Below are 14,043 nucleotides of genomic sequence, written 5' to 3'. Positions count from 1 at the left end.
AGAATGTGCAAAGTGTATATATTGCTTAAAGTATTGCCAGCTGCTGCAACAAATACCTTCCAAAACATCAGGGGCTGAACCCAACATTAATTGAGTCCTTCCTCACATAACTGTCAACGCAGTTGTTCCTGGCTGGCAGGCAGGTTTCATGGGTGTGACCCCTTTCATCTGACTCCCCAACCCCAGAGCACAGAGTCCTCTGCATCTAGCCAGAAAGAAGGAAGAGAAAGTGGACATCTCCTAAAGACTTTGGCCCAGAGGGGACACACTTCGCTTCCAACCGTATTCTATGGTGAGAAACAGTCCAGGGAGCCACCTAGTTCAAGGGGTGCTGAGAAATGTACTTCCTGGCTGGACGACTAATTACCCATGACAATTTTATGCTCTGGAAGGAAAAACCATGAATTTTGGTGGACAGTTTGGTTTCTCAGCCTCAGTGGGGAAAAGTATTATTCAGACCACACATCAAGAGCAAATCTCACTTTCCAATTACACTGGAAAGAACAATTAAATGTTGCAATCTCTTCTGCTTGTTTTCATTTTTGCTTTTTTCTCTGTGGCGTTATTGTTAGCCAAAAGAGACCTCTCTCCAGAATTGTTAGTCTCAGCTCCAGGGATGGTAATTCCTAACTAATAAAACAATTGTAAAGGCTGCCACAGGCACTGAATAAAGCACATGCCTTTAAATCCTATTTATCTTTGTTTCAAAAATAGTCTGTACCTGAGGCCACTTTGTGGAATTTGAGTGAGAAGTTTGACTTCAGGATGTCCTCTAGGAACTCAGTTTCAGATGCCCAGGGCCTGCTGACTTTGTAACCCTATCCCTTTTCAGACAAGCTGCTCCTAGGCAAGGCCCTTATCGGTTTCACATTTGCAAACTTGAAAGAATGGAATTAGTGCCTGAAAGAAAGGGGGAGAGATTCAAACCATTAGTTGAAGAACAAAAAAAGAGAGAGAGGGAAATTGTCATCATTATATGACTTAAAACCTTATTTGCTCTACTTCTTTTCCATTACATTTGAAGTCTTTCACCTGAGATGAGACCCTGCCCCATGGATACAAGCAAATGAGTTACTAAAGCAATAGCCTAATGAGGGAGAGATGGGGCTGGGGCCTAAAGAGGGAGTCGAGGTGGCCTCTGGAGGAAGTTCCCTTATGTGACTGGAGGGAAGAAAGGTCCATTTTCCTCGATGGGGTGCTGTGCTGTGATAGTAGAGATGGCCAGAGCTTCTCTACTTGGCTCTGAGGCCAGGGAATTCGTTCTGCTGGCTGCGGTGGGTCCCTGCCCTGTGAAGGATCAGGCCGCCCTCAGGCACCATGACCCCCTCGGCCCCTGTGAATGCTGGGCAGATGAAGAGGGGCCTGTCATCAGACCCCAGCCTGAAGAATGGTCTCAGGAGCCCAGAGAAGAGCAAAAGGGCACAGGTCTATATGTGCGAACTATTCCTTATATTATAGAAGGAGATATCTCTAACTTCATAGTCCAGGAAGATGTCCATCTGGCGAAGTCACTCTGTCAGGAGGAGAATCTTCTCAAGAGAGGATAGGGCCCAGTTATGGCTTCTAAACATCTCCAAAGGTCCAGAAGCCATTCTGAGGCTTCCCCTTTCCTCTCAACACACTGTCTCTACAAACTCCCACCACCCACACCATCAGGTTTCGATCTCCACTTCCCAGTAATGTCTCCCCGAGGAGAAGCTCTCCAGGCCCAGGACAAAAGGCTAACAGTTGAATCTCTCTGGATTGTCAGACATAACTCTGCCTGGAGGGGCCCTGTGTCATGCATCTCTGGTCCTCTGACAGGAAGAGCTCAGGATGAGCAGTGTCTGGGTCCTGGATCACATCAGCTGCAGAGGAAGACTCAGGTTTAGGCTTGGGGGTCTCAGGAGATTGTGCAATTCCTGGTCTCCAGAGAGTTCCCAGAAAGCTGATGGGAGATCCCATGTGACAGCCTTTTCCATGAAGGCCCCTTGATCCTGGGTCGCAGGCAGCTCACAGCCTGAGAATGACTGATGTTGAACTTGTCTCTTGAGTGACAGGAGAGTTACTTCAGGAAAAGTATAATTGGTGCTCTAGGAAATGTTGAAAAGTTTAGAAAATGAAGTGAAATTAACGGCTCCCACTTTCTCTCAACATTCTCAGATCTGCATCCTTTTCTATTCAAGACATAAGATCTCTGGGACTCTCTGGAGTTAGAAACTTTCCCACTTGGCATAAATCAACAAAGAGGCACTATCCCTCTCCCTGTGAAGCAATTAAGGCCAATTTCTCCCTGCAAAGGGTCCCTTCATTGGTCCTCTGTGTTCTACTAGTTTAACCAGATGATAAGTGATTCAAATGACTAACAAGGGCAACTTTCAAAGGGAAAAAAGGAGGATAAAAAATTCAAATGTCAACCTGTTGCCTGAGAGGTACGTGTGGCAAAAGGGAGTGGAAACTATTTCCATCCAGTTTTGCTTTAACAACATGGGTCTGAGTCTGCAGCTGTGACCCCTCTGGATGTAGGAAATGCTTCAGACCCTGACATTCTGCAGACTCTTCCATCTGCAGTCATTATTACTTAGTCAATCTACATTTCCATTGTGTTAAAATGACTTTCTCCTTTCCCCAAGTTGATATGTCTGACCGTGACAATTTTGAAATTGAAAAGAGGAAGGAGGAAAGGTCCCAGTGCCATGGTATCTGGTAAGGCCTGGATTCTTTGGTGCTTTTGAGCAGACGGTGACAAATCATAAAATGCAGAGTGCTCATTAGCACCAGGCAAGTGGATTCTCTGCTCTCCTACTTGCCCACCTCCCCTCCCCTCACAGGCTACACACAGAGCATCAGTGTTGTCTTGGAGCAGGAGGCATTTCTGGCACCTGTCTGCACCCATGAGACAGGCTTGGGGGAGCTTATTGCCTTTCTCACACATGGCTCTTCGACTGTGCAGTCTATACCATCTCCTAGGTTATAAATAGTTAAGCCAGTATAGTCTTCTTTCAAATTAATCCAGGATCCACAGAGCAAGAACTACTACACTGTAACCTTTGGAAAGCTCCACTATGTATGATAGACCTCTGTAATCATGGATTAAATTTTTCTCAAAAATATACTGTGGTGGGAACTAAGCCATAGAGTTTATTGAAAGCTGTGGGGATTCCCTGACAGAAGAGCTGTGATCCAGCACTGGGTGGGATACTGACAGTGAGAGGATCCCAGTCCTCTGCATTCCTCCAGCCAGCTTTGGGACCCCTCGTTCATCTCCTCTAATGTGTCCTGTTGGCTGGCTAGTGAGGAGGAAGCTCAGGATCTAAGAGATTGTCAGAGGTGCTCACCAGCATGTGAGAGGGTTGTTCTCCATCCTACACTGGACAGACAGAGAGGTGAGCTTCATGAGATAATGGCTAACCAAGCAGAAGACAAATAGTGCCCGGAGTAGTTCAGGACATACTAAATGTATGCAATTCCTCTTGAAGTTGCTCTGAAATAGTAAACAGAAACAAATGAATGTCCTCAATATAGGAACTAAGAGAATTTGAGTTGGTAATATACAGCAGACTGGTTCTTTCTGTGAACACCACTGTCACCCCTCCCCCTTGCCCAGGGAATTGTTAAGATACCAGAAATGAAATAAGATCAGGGAGCTGGAGATTATTAGAGCAGACTTAGGTTTGCTTTTGTTCAACAATATAGTGCATCATGTACCAGTTGAATGGATGCAACACCTGCAGAATGGAAGCAAGCTCTGAGGATTAATTCCTAGGACATGAGAGTCCCAAGCCCTTGCTGCTGCCTCTATTCATTTCCTCTCTGTTTCCCAGGCCTCTGGCTGTCAGAGCTGTGCCCTTTGGGTGTCAGTGAACTGCCCTTTTAACAGCGACAGGAACCTACTCTTTCAACATGACAGTGAACCTACTCTTTTACTTTTATGTGACATCCTTTCTCTTTTTCACATGTTCTTTTCACAGTTCCTTCTGTGCAATTTCTTTCATTTCATTTTCTAACTCTTCTTACCCTGAGAGAAGTTCTTTTTCCCTGTGGAATTTCTGGATAAGACAGATGCTCCAAGCAATGAAGAACAGAGTAGGCATGACGACAGCCAGGGACACCATCCAGGGAGATGTGCGGGAGTAAATGATTCTGAAAGGGTAGACAGAAAAGTCCCATTTAGTGAGAAAAAGGAGACCTGGGATGAGAGCTCCCCTCAGGACTCATAACTAAAGAGCTCCCCAAGGTCCCTGGCCTCCTGGCTTCTCTCTCAGAAACCCCAGAGAGAGAAAGAGTCACCCTACAGTGACTGCCAGGGCTGGGGGCCCAGGAGATAAGAAGCAGAAACACCCGGAGTCACCATGAGAAGGACCAGGGTGAATAAAAATAACCAGCCATCGTGAATCACCATGGTCATCATCCTTGGTCAAGCAACCCACCCTTCTTACCTACAATATTACAATGCCCTCCTCCTGCTTCTGCCCATACCATCTGCAGTCTGTCCTCGGTATAGCAGCCTAAGTGAGATTATATTATTACTAGCTCAAAATCCTGCAATGTTTCCTATCTCACTCAGACTAAAATCCAAAGTCCATTTGTGACCAACATTGCCCCATATGATCTGGACCTACTACCTCTCTGAATTCATCTCCTCCAACTTTCCCTGCACTCAATCCATTTCAGCCACACCTCTGTCTTGGGGTTCTTTGAAACTGCCATACATGTTCCTGCCTCAGGTCCTTTGCGTATGCTATGCCTACTACCTGGCTTGCTCAGTCCTCACATATCTGCATGGTTCATGGCTCACTTGCCCAACAGCCACCTTTTCCATCAAGTCTTTCCTGACCTTTCTGTTTACCATTACAACTTCCTCATGCCCTAGCAGTCATTATCACCACCACAATTAATTTTTTCTACAGTACTTATTACCATCTGATATAATCCACAGTTTGACTAATGATTTCACCCCTTGTTTAATTACTTCATTTATCACCTTCTACTGCTCTTGAATTTGAGTCCCATGAGGGTAGGGTTCTTTGAGTATTTTCTTCTGTGATTTATCTTAAGTTTATAGAACTGTTCTTGAAACCTTCCTGAACATATGTGATGCTTGTTGAGTATTTGTTGAATGAATTTATGAAAGTCTGTAGATAGAGAATTTCTCTGCTCTGTCCCTTGGGAAATGCCATGGGCAGGAAGGGAGGCTTCAGCAGGCGGCACCTCTGGGTGTAGACTCCCGCTCATACAACTCTCCATGTTTATGATTTTTCTAAATGTATAAAAATTACTGCAGGATGAGGACCATATCAGAGAAAAAATTATCAGATTTACCCTCAAAGAAGCTCCTACTAATGTAATTTAAGACGATTTGATTTTCCCCTTGTGACAAGGGAAGAGGCCTCAGCTCAGCTGTAGCCTCCAGCCCTTCAGGGTTCCGGACCCTTCCACCCCACACCCCTACCTCCCCATCCCCACTCCAGCCTCCAATCTATCTGTTGGGGATCCTGCCTCCCTCCACACAATGAGCCTGCAGAGGTCAAGGAACTAACCTGGAATGAAAATCACAGTTTCCTTCTTCTGACCAAGCAGGGTGTCGCTGATGGAGCAGGACACGTTCCTCACAGAGCAGTCCCTGATGCTCACAGCCATGGAGACCATGAAGAGGCTGTCTGCATCCACAGTGTAAGCCTCCTCCAAAGTGAGCATGATCTCACCATAGGGGTCCCTCAAAACTGCTCGGGGGTCTGGGTACCACACTACAGATGTGAACTCCAACCAACCAGATGCCTCCATCCTTGTGGACCTTCATTTCAATGAGGGGCATAGAGCTCAGGCCTAAGGAGAGAGACCAGGACCCAGATAAAAAGATAATGGTGTCTTAGCCAAAGTGTCTTAGAAGATCAGCTCTTAATGGTGAGAGCTAAGGGAAGGAGGTAGAGAGCCAGTGACCAGTGTCCAAAGAAAGTGATTACGCCTATTCTATACATTCCTGCAGTACCCCTTCTGTGAAGGGAGGAGGGGAGGATAGAAAAGAGGGAGGGACAGCGAAAGGAAGGGAGAAGACAAGAAGGAGCAAAGGAAGGAATGAGAGACTGAAGAAAACCTTGACAATGGAGAACACCAGGAGACCAATATGACAAATAAATTACAAGATCTCTAAGGAGAAAGGATTACACTGTACTTCTCTTTATGTTCCACTTACAGATTCCAGCACAGTACCAAGCATCTGCCGCCTAATAAATGATTGTTGATTGATTCCTTCAGCTAGAGATATTAGTGTTCTCACTTCTGTGTCAGTCTGTCCACTCTGACCTGAAACAAGCAGTTTGAGAATTTCACTCTCAGCCCTGGGAGGGCTTCTCAATAGCATCAGCTGTCTGAAGCTCTAGGTTAACATGATAAAGACAGAAACCTGTCAGACTGGCAGATTCTTAAGAAACTTTTTGACCTCAAGAGACTGTTCTGTCTCTCCTGGTTTAGGGCTTCACGTTACCACAGCTATCTGATAATCATAAAGGGCTACTGGTTTTTAGGGGAACTGACAGAGCTGGCATGCAAAGCCAGCACTTACGCCAATTCAGAGAGGTTTACCTCCCAGGGGCTCAGTTAATTATGTGATTTTCTTATAGTCTCTTGGCAATATTCACCTGTTAGAAAGATCCGGATGATCCTGGGATCTTCAAGACAACAATATCACCTCTGCAACATCAGCAGGACACCATCAAAAATCCTAAGAATCCAGATTCTTCATAGCTTATTCCATCTTTAAAAGAATCTTCAGTAAAGAAATATTAGGTGTGAGAGAGCTGCAAGTGCATGGTCCCGGGAGGCTCTGTCCCTTTAGCCGTATGTCCAGCCATCATCCGAACTGCGTTTAAGTAATTCCCTTGCTAAGCCTATCCAACAAATTATACTAAAGACAAAATTAAAGCAATCACTTAAGTCTTAGTGCTTCTTGATCAATTTGATTTTTTCCAAGCAGAAAAAAAAAGACTAGTTGCAAAATTGAAAGGCTCACACAGAAACTTAGAAGTGGATAAGACTCAAAATAATGTGGCAAGTTGGAAAGAAATTCTACAAAACGTTCCATGGGATTCGATAATGGCAAGCATGAGATAACAGGCTTAAGGACAAAACCAGCCAGCCTGCTAACCAAACAAAAACAATAAACAAACAAACAATTCTACACAACTCAATTCAGAGTGAGGCAGGCCAGGCCAGGGTCCTGTTACAAGGAAAGAGTGGAGGGTTCCTGCCACACACACACCCACACTGTCAGCTCTGCATTGTTGCTGCAAATAGTCAGGACACCAGGTTGAGAAAAACTCCTCTAACAATGCTGTGTATTAATCAGATACAAGGTTGCCCTTCTGAGCAACAAAGATGGGGTCTCAAACCAGTTATGATCTGAAGACCCCTGGGAAGGTCGCACTGTCCCCAAACCTCACTTCCACTGATCTGATGGACTGAAATGCCATTGATTTTCATCTGTCTTCAAGGCTTTTCCAGTCTTCCAATGTTTCTTTTAAAGTGTAATACACTGACTCTGAGAGTGAAGTCATACTTTAAAGCCATTATTAATGAACTTCTAGAAATCCTAGGTTAAAGACCACTTCTCTTTTGTAGCCTTGACCCAATCCTCTTGGCTGAATTATCACTCTTTTTCTCTGTGGGGCCAACAGGTTTAGTAGTTGATCATACTTTCATAAAATCATCTATTTATACTTGAGTCATTCTCACTACAATCAGTATTTGGGGAAAGGGAAAAAAGGCCAAATTAATATTTGTCAAGAAGTGAGATGTCCACATGTTGTCATTTGCTGGGCAGTCCTTGTTTATTCCAGTTGTCCCGGCGCAATTGTTGACAGTGCCTCCCCTCACTCTCCAAAGCATAGAGTAGGAAGGATAAAGTACACAGTTCTCCATCAAGAAGCCACATGCCAGGCTCTGTGCTGGATGGGATTTCTCATCGGGTCCTCTCAGTCAGCCCCAGAGGTGTGCAACTCACTCTCTCAGTTCATTCTGGTTTGGCTCAGTTGCCATCTTTTCAGTGAAGCTTTCCAGACCATTCTGTTCATAGTTAGATTATCTCCATGCCCCCAGCTCTGTCAACCCCTCCCTGCTTTCTTTTATCTCCAGGACTCATCACCATCTGATATAAATACGGTTCAAGTAATTACTTCATTTATTGCTCTCTGCACCCTCTAGAATGGGAGCCCCAGGAGGGCAGGGATCTTCCTGGGTTTTGTTCTCTGATTTGTCCTCGGTTTCTAGAATACTGACTTGAACAAAGGAGATGCTTGTTAAATATTTGTTAAATGAGTTTATGAATGTCTGTGATGAGAAGAAGCCCAAGGATAGTTTTCCTGCTCTGAAATTTTGATTCCAGGAATTTTTTTTTTCACTCATTCATTTAATACCTATTTATGAAGTACCCACTAGGGGCCAAGCAATTTGCTAGGTTCTGGAGGGACAGTGATGAATATCTGCTGGTGTGAGTCAGATGCTGACTGGTTTTGGTTGTGATTTGGACTATGAAGCTTTAAAAGAATGTCCAGTGACAAAAGCCTGAAGAGTGCTCCTTAGAGCTGTCCACCAACATTTTCATTTCCCCTGGGTGCACAGTTAGGACTGTATTTCCCTCTCCTATACAGTGAGGCACAACCCGCTGACTGGCTTTGGTCAATGAAATATGAGTATAAGTAATGTGAGCACCTCACACGCAGGAGCTTTAGGAGCCAGTGAGTGATTTGTGGGCTCTTTCCTTCTGTGAAGGTGACCACACAGCTCCAGGTCCCTGAGGGAGGTCTGTATGAAGATGAGCCCACCAGACTCACAGAGGACGCATTTCATGTGTTAGAAATAGACCTTTGTTATGTTAACCTACTGAGATTTGAGGGCTGTTTCTTACAGAGGATAACCTAGCTTATCCTGACTAATGCACACCTCAAAGATGATTAAAACATGGACAGATCAGAGGCCCATGGGCAAAGGTTAAATAAACAGACCTCAGGTGTAGATTATAGAATAGCTCAGGCATGATGACCTCTTACAGCTCATGGAGCAGATTCATGTCTTCATTCAATTAATATTTCTGGAGCAACTATTATGCTCCAGGTTCTGTTCTAAAGATGTGGATACAGCAGAGGCAAAACAGAGAGAAATCCTTTATGAATGTTACATTGTAGTAGAAGAAAAACAATAATCAGGATAAATAAGGAAAATGCATCTTATGTAAGCAGGTTATATATACTGAGGATAAAAGAAGGGAAGTGAGGTGAAAAGGGTCAAGGATGCTGTTTGATTCTCACAGTCATGGAAAACCACTGACTACAGACAAGGAATGAATTGAAATCATATGGGAAAAACTTGTCGTTGGACCTGAAGAAAAATTTGAGGAATATCATATACTATTGGTGAGAGTGTGCATTGGTATAAATACTTTGAAAAACAAACTTCTAGTATCTATTAAGCATGAAAATAAGTATTTCTCACTACACATCACTTCCACTCCTAGGAACAATGTTTCAGTTGGGGATTTTGAGAAGGGGCATATTATGGACGGAACTGTTTCCCCATAAAATTCCTGTTGAAGCCCTACCCTCCAGTACCACAGAATGGGACTGTAATTGAGATAGGGCCTTTCAGGAGGTAATTGAGTTAAAATGAGGCTGTTAGAATGGGCCCTAATCCAATCTGACTGGAGTCCTTGTAAGAAGAGGAGATTAGGACACACAGAGAGACACCAGGAATGTGTACACATGGAGAAAAGGCCATGAGAAGACACAGAGGGAGGACCATTTGAGGACATGGCAAGAAGGTGGCCATCTGTGAGCTCAGGAGAGAAGCCTCACGGGAAACAAAACCTGCTGACAGCTTGATCTTGGACTTCCAGCCTCCAGAATGTGAGAAAATAAATTTCTGTTGTTTATGCCACTCAGTGTGTGGTATTTTGTTCTGGCGGCCCTAGAAAACTAACACAAGTAAGGAATAGGCAGTGTTCTCTGTGCTGATGTGAGTAGTGGTTATATAGATTATCGTTCATAATAATTCAGTAATCTCTACATTAACGTCTTATGAGTTTTTCTGTGTGTGTTACATTTCACAAGAAAAATGCCTAGATTCTAAAACATGTTACTGATGAATGCCCTCAGAGAGCCTCAAGAAGTAAACATAAGAAGGATCTGTAGAGATTCAACATTCTCCCTGTGCAAGGCTACTGCTGAGTTCTGTGTGTGCTTCTCAAGAGGTGATGCCCACACCTTAGCAGGGCAAACCCACATATTTGGCCCTTGGGCAGGAGGAAACCACCCTCCCTGTGTAGTGGGGATTCTAGGAAGATATCTGCTGGTCTGTGATGGACGTGAGGTTAGGAGAGAAAGTTTCCCCAAGAGTAAAACTGTGAAAAAGCAGTGTAACAAAATAAAATGACACACCTGCCATCCACGGGCACATCATGGCCTCATCTTAGGATTTGCCTTCTTGGAAATAACAGTGGTAGATGGTGTTTTCGTGGGCTGTGATGTTGTGGATGATCAGCACCACGCTCCCCTTGCTGATCTCTTCTTTCACAAAGGTTGTCCTTCCTTGGTTCTCCTCCATCTGTGCCTCTGTCCTCTCTCGCCCACCGTTATACACAAGCACTGCGGGCAGAACTGAGACTGGAACCACCGCACCTCCATGTCCTCAGCATTTTTCTCAAGTGACAGATGACAGCATAATGTGCTGTTTCCTCGCACCATGGCCAGGATTGGGTCAGCTGGCCCCATGACAGTAACCTGGTCTGTTCAACAAAGGGTAGAATAAGACCGGGGCACCAGCCATCACATATCTAAGGCAGGAAAAGAAGTGCATATTCCAGGGCACAGACAGATTCTTTTTCCATTTCTAATATATTCTTTCAGTCATATTCTTTCTAAGGCCACAGGGGCTTCCTGGGCTGAGAACTCTGGGGGTCAGCAGCCATGACTTCTTAGCAGCAATAGATACCTAATAGGAGTGTCTCCTAAGGCTGCTAATGCTCCCTGAACAAACATTGAGAAGCATACACTGACGCTGTGCTCACAGAGGTTTCCTTCCATTCCCCAATCTAGCAGAGCCCAGAGTGTAGCATAAACTTGAGCTGTCCAATATTGTGGCCACTAGCTAGTCCCAATAGAAATGTTCTGAAATGTAAAACACACACACACAATTTTGAAAATTTAGAATAAAAAATATTAAATATCTCAGTGTTAATATTTTTAATTAATTAAAATTTAAATAATACTATTTTAGTCATTTGAGGTTCAATAAAATGCATTGTTGGGGCTGGCCCAGTAGCACAGCAGTTAAGTTCACACGTTCTGCTTCGGTGGCTCTGGGTTCACCAGTTTGGATCCCAGGTGCGGACCTATGCACGGCTTGGCAAGCCATGCTGTGGCAGCATCCCACATATAAAGTGGAGGAAGATGGGCATGGATGTTAGCTCAGGGCCAGTCTTCATTAGCAAAAAGAGGAGGATTGGCAGTAGATGTAAGCTCAGGGATAATCTTCCTCAAGGAAAAAAAAAGAAAAGAAAAGAAAATATATTATTAAAATTTATTTCAGAGCTGGCCAGGTGGCTCAGTGGTTAAGTGTGCACGTTCCAGCTTCAGCTGCCTGGGGTTCACCAGTTCGAATCTCAGGTGTGGACATGGCACCACTTGGCAAGCCATACTGTGGTAGGCGTCCCACATATAAAATAGAGGATGATGGGCATGGATGTTAGCTCAGGCCCGTCTTCCTCAGCAAAAAGAAGAGGATTGGCAGGTGATACCTCAGGGCTACTCTTCCTCAAAAAAGAAAAAAAAGATTGTTGTCTGTTTATTTTTTAGTTTTGTAAATGTAGGTACTAAAATACTTAAAATTGTGTATGCAGCTGGGCAGTGTGGCTCTCATTGCATTTCCATGGGACCACTGGTATAAATTCAATGAGCACGGGCAGAAGGAAAGGATGAGTGAACACAGCTGCAGCACTTCTTCAGACTGCAGTGTTTTGCAAACCGAAGTGTCGATTTTCCTTTCTGAGAAGTTGATAGGAGCTGGTGGCATGGACCCTACCGAAGACCAGTGCAAACAAGCTGAGGAGGAGGTTCTTCCTGGCGGGGAAAAGGGCAGGGAAGCAACAGGCTCCATAAGCATCAAAGATGAGTTATGAGGGGCAGGGACCAGAGACCTAGGGGCACAGACACAGATAAATCAGCCAAGGAGACTTGGCACCACAGCTCTGATCTAGGTCAAACTTTCCTGCAACCTGTGTTGGTATCATCAGTGCCCCAACTCCGGTCTTGGGCAGCCCCCTTTCTCTCCAGGTTCAGTTATCTCCCAATAGATTGATTTATTAAACATTCCTTGGAAGAAGCCAACAATACAAGGATAAGGGAGGCATTTTTCTACCCTCCTTGGCTCACTTCTCTGGCTAGAGGTGAGTTTCCTCAATTGTTGCTTCATATTCTTTCATACTCTCCCTCCCAGCCCTCACACCTCCCCAGGAATCAGGCTGTGGGACCCCAGGTCAAGCTAGTCTTGGAGAACCTTGACACCAGGAAGCTTCCCATCTCCTGGGCATCTTGCCTTTCTCCCCAACAGGTTCTCTTCCTCCACTTACTACCCCACCCACACCCCAGAGGTGTAGAGCTTCCCTTCCCTTTCCTACCATCTAGAATTAACTTCTGGTTTCCTTTTCTCCTCTGATGCTCAAATGATGATTTTCTCCTTAACCCTCTTAGCTCTAAACTGCTCACAGGTGCAGTCACAACCAGAAAACAAAGAAAAAGATTTTACTCATCTCTCACTAGCCATCGTGTGCGGGGCTGTGAGACCTGGGACCCGGTCCACTCTGTGACCACAAACTCCTAGTATTTCCAACAAATGGTTTAGAAGTCAGGATTGGCCAGCTGTGGGTCATCCAGCCAATGGTATCCCTGACCCTATGTTCTCCCAGTTACTAGGTAAATTACACAGAAAGAGTTTAAGAATTTAAATCCAACAGCTGTGGATAGCCTTTTGAGATGAAATGGGCTTTTAATTTTCTTTTTCTGTTTTCAGAAGCAAGACACTTTGCATTTTTATTTGTAAAACCTTGAGATTCCCTGTGGATTGTGGCCTTCCTGCAAAGCAAGAGGAGAGACCTCTATGTGTAGAAGTGTGTATGTAATAGTGGACGTGGCTGGTGGTGGGGAGGTGATGAGGTAAACATGAACAACCTGCTTTCCAAAGCCAGAGGAATCTTATTCACGTTGTTCTTCTTGTTGGGGGCATGCAGAGATAAGGGGGAACATAGGGAGTGGTTGGAGGGGTAGAGAATGAAGCAAGACAGCAGCTGCAGCAGTAGACTGTACGCCTTGTTGTTCATTCAAAAATCATTGAGGGAGAGATGCTGAGGCTACTGAGAGGCAAACCCCTTTCTCTCAGGGAGGTGGCGTTCTGGTGGTGCAGGAAATCTGAAGCAAATAAAGACTTTCTAGTTGGGCTTCATCCTCTGCCAGTAGATGCACCTGTTGAGTCCAACACCCCTTACACCCACACAGTGCTCCCCTCCCATGCCCCGCAGACCCCAATCAGGCCATTGTATGGATTTCTTCAAGAATAATGTTCCTGAGACACATTTATTCACATTTCCCTCAAGAGTCTAAATGCTTCCCTTGGAGGCCTCTAATTCCTTTCTGATTCATCTCAAAACTGTGCAATTAACACACTAGCACTGGCTCCACAGTTTCCTCCCAAGACTGGGTTGCTCTTGGGAAGGGACAGAACAGAGGGCTGTGAGGGGCTAAGAGCCTGGCCTACCTACAGCCTCTGTCTGAAGAAAATACCTCCCAGGAGTTCTGGGGAAGTTTGTGCCAGAAGCATCCAGAGAAGCCAGGCCTCAACCCCTGTGGTAGCTGACCTGAGCCAGAAGGAAACACACATGCTCTGAGCATGAGGAGGACCCATTGCCCAAGAAGTAGCTTAGCAGGAGACCAGGTCCAACCTGGATGAGCCACTTTGGATTATGACAACCTGACATAATCTGTCATGAGTGGAATAAACCTAGAAAGTGTATTCTTCCCCTTG

General features: G+C 44.9%; 1 pseudogene; it reads right to left on the bottom strand.

Annotated features, from left to right (window-relative positions):
* Positions 1–797: 797 nt before the first annotated feature.
* LOC103562013 (butyrophilin subfamily 2 member A2-like) lies at positions 798–12,123 on the bottom strand (annotated as a pseudogene).
* Between the last annotated feature and the right edge of the window lie 1,920 nt (positions 12,124–14,043).

Source organism: Equus przewalskii, chromosome 19 (assembly GCF_037783145.1).
Source record: "Equus przewalskii isolate Varuska chromosome 19, EquPr2, whole genome shotgun sequence".
Classification (NCBI taxonomy): Eukaryota; Metazoa; Chordata; class Mammalia; order Perissodactyla; family Equidae; genus Equus; species Equus przewalskii.
The sequence above is the reverse complement of the archived record's forward strand: the minus strand, read 5'-3'. Positions and strand labels throughout refer to the sequence as shown.